A 6,000-nucleotide genomic window follows, 5' to 3' on the forward strand; every position below is an offset into this window, starting at 1 on the left:
TAGGGTACATTCATAAGGGCGGGTTTACAGTGAGTTTCCTGCTTTAAGTTTGAGCTGTGGCAAATTTTCTGCTGCAGCTCAAACTCCTAGTGGGAAACTCACTGTAAACCCCCACCTGTGTGAATGTACCCTTAAAACACTACACTACACTACACTAACACATAAAAGGGTAAAACACTACATATACACGCCCTTACACTGACCCCGCCAATAAAAATGAAAAATGTATCGTACGGCAGTGTTTCCAAAACTGAGCATCCAGCTGTTGCAAAACAACAACTCCCAACATTTCAGGACAGCCACTGACTGTCCAGGCATGCTGGGAGTTTAGCAACAGCTGGAGGCACCCTGTTTGGGAATCACTGGTGTAGAATACCCCTATGTCCACCCCTATGCAATCCCTAATTTAGTCCTCCAATGCGCATGGTGCTCTCTCACTTCAGAGCCCTGTTGTATTTCAAGGAAACAGTTTAGGGCCACATTGAGTTACAACATTTTTTTTTGGGGGGGGGGGGGCTTTTCCTCCTTTTACCCCTTATGAAAAGGAAAAGTTGGGGTCTACACCAGCCTGTTAGTGTAATATAAAAAATGTACACTAACATGCTGGTGTTGCCCCATACTTTTTATTTTTACAAGAGGTAAAAGGAAAAAAAGACCCCCAAAATTTGTTACGCAATTTCTCCTGAGTGCGGCGTAAATTGCTCTGGAGTGCACAACAAGGCTCAGGAGTGAGAGCGCACTATGTACATTTGAGGCCTAAATTGGTGATTTGCACAGGGGTAGCTGATTTTACAGTGGTTCTGATATAAAAATCACCGACCTAGGGCCACCTAGTATTGTTAGTCCATACACAAATTATGGAAGTCATGAGGAAAATAGCAAAGAGAATCACCGAAACCATTCCTCCTGATCTAAATGATAATGTCTAAAACATAACCTTTAATTTATATTGGTTAAATAATACCAAGAATAATGGAGAAAAAAATTTTAAAAGTGCAATTGACAGTGCAACACCACAAAAAAGCACAAAAAACTAAATCTGTGCTATGGAGCCCAGTGATGTAAAGCCCAGCCAGGTTGATAGTCAGGTAATGGTTTATAGCAGTTGATGATACAAATAGATCCCTATCTTATAGTAGAGGGGATAATATGAAGTATTATCTAATACACTTGAACAGAGGTGGTTCTCATTTAAACCAATAGAGATGGTGGTAAGATAACAGTCAGATAGACGGAGTAAGGGAGGGGAACTGCCCAATAGCAATATGTTGCCCGTCCCTCTGTCCCTGCTTTTTGGGGACCCACCTCCTTAAAGGGGTACTCCGCCCCCAGCCATCTTATCCCCTATCCAAAGGATAGGGGATAAGATGTCAGATCGCCGCGGTGCCGCTGCTGGGGAGCCCCCGGGATCCCGGGGCTCCCCAGCAGCGGCACCGCGGCGATCTGACATCCTATCCCCTATCCTTTGGATAGGGGATAAGATGTCTAGGGGCGGAGTACCCCTTTAACAGGGTGGCCTCAACAATGGTGTCGGACCCTACACTCCCTAAGTGAGGGGAAAAAAAACTAAAATGGGTGACAAGGTAGGGGGAAGGGGAAGAGGGCTGGGCCTTACAACCTGGGCTCCAGAAAAAACAATATTAATAACCAAAATTGTGATACAAGAAACCTGTGCATTTAAAATCTTAAATGCTGCCATGGAATTCATATTTGGCAGCATTTAAGATTTTAAATGCACAGGTTTCTTGTATCACAATTTTGGTTATTAATATTGTTTTTTCCAGAGCCCCAGGTTGTAAGGCCCAGCCCTCTTCCCCCTTGTCACCCATTTTTTTGTTTTTTTCCCTCACTTAGGGAGTGTAGGGTCTGGCACCATGGTTGAGGCCACCCTGTTAAGGAGGTGGGTCCCTCAAAAGGCAGGGACAGAGGGATGGGCAGCATATTGGTAGTGGGCACTTCCCCTCCCTTACTCCATCTATCTGCCTGTTATTTTACCACCATCTCTATTGGTTTAAATGAGAACCACCTCTGTTCAAGTGTATTAGATAATACTTCATATTATCCCCTCTACTATAAGATAGGGATCTATTTGTATCATCAACTGCTATAAATCATTACCTGATTATCAACCTGGCTGGGCTTTCCATCCCTGGGCTCCAGAGCACAGATTTTGTTTGTTGTGGTTTTTTGTGGTGTTGCACTGTCAATGGCACTTTTAACATTTTTTTTCTCTATTATTCTTGGTATTTTTTAACCAATATAAATTAAAGGTTATGTTTTAGACATTATCATTTATATCAGGAGGAATTGTTTCGGTGATTCTCTTGGTTTTGATATAAACCCAAAAAAATAAATACCCACGTGTGACCCCATTTTGGAAACTACAATCCTCACGTAACGAAACAAGGGGTATAGGGAGCCTTAACACCACACAGGTGTTTGATGAATTTTTGTTAAAGTTGGATAGAAAAATGAAAAAAAAATTTGAACTAAAATGCTGGTGTTACCCTAAACTTTTCATTTTCACAAGGGAAAATTGGAAAAAATGAAAATAAAAAAAATTTGTAACCCCATTTCTTCTGAGTAAGAACATACCCCATATCGCATGGAAAGTGCTCTGTGGGCGCACTACAATGCTCAGAAGAGAAGGAGTGCCATTGGGCTTTTGGAGAGAAAATTTGTCCGGAATTGAAGGCCATGTGTGTTTACAAAGCCCCCATGGTGCCAGAAGAGTGCCCCCCCACACACATGTGAACCCATTTTGGAAACTACACCTCTCATGGAATGTAACAAGGGGTACAGTGAACATTTACGCCCCACTGGTGTCTGACAGATTGCCAGTGGGGTGTAAATGCTCACTTCACGCCTTATTAAATTCAGTGAGGGGTGTAGTTTTCTAAAATAGGGTCACATGTGGGGGGGGGGTCCCCCGTTCTGGCACCACGGGGGTCTTTGTAAATGCACATGGCCCCCGAGTTCCATTCCAACCAAATTCTCTCTCCAAAAGCCCAATGGCACTCCTTCTCTTCTGAGCATTGTAATTTGCCCACAGAGCACTTTACATCCACATATGGGGTATTTCCATACTCAGTAGAAATGGGGCTACAAATTTTTGGGGGCTTTTTCTTCTATTACCCCTTGTGAAAATGAAAAATTTCGGGTAACACCAGCATTTTATTTAATTTTTTTAAAATGTTATCTTTACATCCCACTTTAACGAAAATTTGTTAATCACCTGTGGGGTGTTAAGGCTCACTGTACCCCTTGTTACATTCCCTGAGGGGTTTAGTTTCCAAAATAGTATGCCATTACTATTCTGGCATCATGGGGGCTTCCTAAATGCGACATGCCCCCAAAAACCATTTCAGCAAAATTTGCTCTCCAAAATGCCAATGTCGCTCCTTCCCTTCTGAGCCCTCTAGTTCCCCCCACAGAGCCCTTTACATCCACATGAGGTATTTCCTTACTCGAGAGAAAATGAATTACAAGTTTTAGGGGGCCTTTTTACCTTTTACCCCTTGTAAAAGTGAAAAAAAAGGGGCAACAATAACATGTTCGTGTAAAAAATAGAAATTTTGATTTTTCTCCCCCATTTTGCTGCTATTCCTCTGAAACACCTAAAGGGTTAACAAACTTTTTGAATGTCATTTTGAATACTTTGAGGAGTGTAGTTTTCATAATGGGGTCCATTATAGGAGATTTCCAACATAAAGACCTACCTTAACTGGTCTCTGAAAAATTCAGATTTTGTAATTTTTGGGAAAAATTGGAAAATTGCTATTATACTTTGAAGCCCTCTGATGTCTTCAAAAAGTAAAACATGTCAACTTTATGATGCAAACATAAAGTAGACAAATTGTTTATGTGAATCAATATGTAATTTATTTGACATGTCCCTTTTCCTTGTGAGCAGAGAGCTTAAAAGTTAGAAAAATGCTACATTTTCTAATTTTTCCTGAAATATTGGAATTTTTCACCAAAAAATTATGCAAGTATTGAAGTAAATTTACCACTAACATAAAGTAGAATATGTCACAAAAAAAACTATCTCTGAATCAAAATAAAGTAAAAGCATCCCAGAGTTATTAATGCATAAAATGATAGAGGTCAGATTTGCAAAAAATGCTCCCGTCCTTAGGGTCATAATGGGCTCCTTCCCCAAGGGGTTAAAAAGTTATTCTAGGAAGTAACTAATAAATGTTACAATCACAGTGTTGGTTGTTAGGGTACATCCACATGGGCTGGAAATGCAGCAAATTGTCCTAAGTTGAAACCAGTAAATGAACAGAGGCAAATCTGCACCTAATTCATTTTGGTTAGGATTTGTTGCAGATTCCTTCCTCCAGATTTTATTGTAGTTGCTGATTCTGCGGACTTCTTGTGTGGACTTCTCCATTAGGTTGAACTAAATCTGCAGAATTTACACAACTTAAATTGACATCCTTCTCATTTAAAATCTGCACATTTTTGTGTGGATTTTTTTTCTGCAGCATGAAGTCACCTGTGTGAATGTTTTCCATGACAGCATGAAACAGGTAAAGGCAGCTGGATGCTTAGATGCTGGATGCTGAGGCACTAAGATTAATGAATCGCTGGGCCGAAGGACCTAGCTAAGGTTCCCCATTCTCTCTCCATATTAATTCCTAGGGAGGGATTCACCATTCAAGGCAGGCGGGGTTGGGAGCAGCCACCAGGTATTGATCCAGTCAAGAGTTGCACTGGTACTGTCATCTTTTGAGAGAAAAAAAAACTATGATGATGCAGTGTCTCTTAATCCCACTGTCTGTACCTGTTTCATGCTGTCCATGCATTGAGCAACATGAAACAGGTGATAAGTTCCCTTCAAAATCCCATCCACTTTGCCACTGCTATATTTGTAACAGATTTTCACTGCTGGAAATACAAATGGAAAATCTGCAAGGTATCCATCACATGTAAACATTTGCTTAGACTAAGGACCTGTGTTTATTTCACTCATCTGGATCCAGTGCCTATTGCTGATGGTTGTATCTGGTGCTAGATGACCGAATTATGCTTGATATTGCTTCTTTCTTCAGCTTGGGATTGCTAATCATAAACATGTTGCACTGTGGAATATGTTGGTGCTATATAAATACATTTTTTATTTATTATTAAAATAAATATTCTTCTACTCCTGACTCTGATCCTTAACTCATTTCTGACTATGCAGCAGTATAGTTCTTTGGCCTTTTGTATCCTGAAAGACCTCACCTGTTGAAGACCCCTGGCTCTGTTAATGAGTGTTATGACTGAATTAGTCTACTGCTGCCAATTTTACACACATTATGCAAAGATGTAAGTTTGTTTCCATGTCTTAATTTATTGAAATGATACTACAGATACATTAGATGTTAATAAATACATATAAGATATAATTGCAGATCCAAAAGGTACATCTCCCCTCCAAAGTATTCTACGGCCAAGAATGCTACAAATCTTTTTAGGTGGATTTTGGACTTTTTGGAGAGCCGGCATCAGATACAACAGTGGTATGTATAGGTCACTTTAGCATTTATTTGCATGCATTTTTCAGTACAATGATCCCATAAAAGTGAAAGCACCCACAGTAAGCTGGCCATGCTTTCTAGGACAGAACAGTGGCCAAGATGATAGCATTGTTGTCCTGGGGTTCCAACCCACATAATGTGGGAGTAAGGACAGATACATTTATTTTAATACTGCCCTTTTTCAAGAAGTCTATGGACCCTTACCCATTGGAGATGGCTTGTCTAGATGAGAGGCATGACATTTTTTCATTAACATAACTGCCTGGATAGACGTGGCTGGAACCCACAACCTCTCCTCTGGACTATACCCTCTCTACTTAACAAGGTACTGAAGAGAATTATAGACCATGCAACAATTCAGAATTCATATTCAAGTTCATCTTTAACTTCAACAAGTGTTGAGGGCTCCTGAGTTGGAGAGTAAGATGGAACATACTCATTTAACAAAATGCAATGAAATGCATTACGAATC

General features: G+C 40.4%; 1 long non-coding RNA gene across 1 annotated transcript in view; it reads left to right on the forward strand.

The window, feature by feature from the left end:
• Window positions 1-5,499, forward strand: part of LOC130355557 (uncharacterized) — a 38,644-nt gene extending 33,145 nt beyond the window's left edge. The window contains exons 2-3 of the long non-coding RNA XR_008888578.1: window positions 5,192-5,316; window positions 5,403-5,499. This is a non-coding gene — a long non-coding RNA (uncharacterized LOC130355557). The remainder of the gene's footprint in view (window positions 1-5,191; window positions 5,317-5,402) is intronic.
• Window positions 5,500-6,000: the final 501 nt, after the last annotated feature.

Source organism: Hyla sarda, chromosome 2, assembly GCF_029499605.1.
Source record: "Hyla sarda isolate aHylSar1 chromosome 2, aHylSar1.hap1, whole genome shotgun sequence".
NCBI classification, from domain to species: domain Eukaryota; kingdom Metazoa; phylum Chordata; class Amphibia; order Anura; family Hylidae; genus Hyla; species Hyla sarda.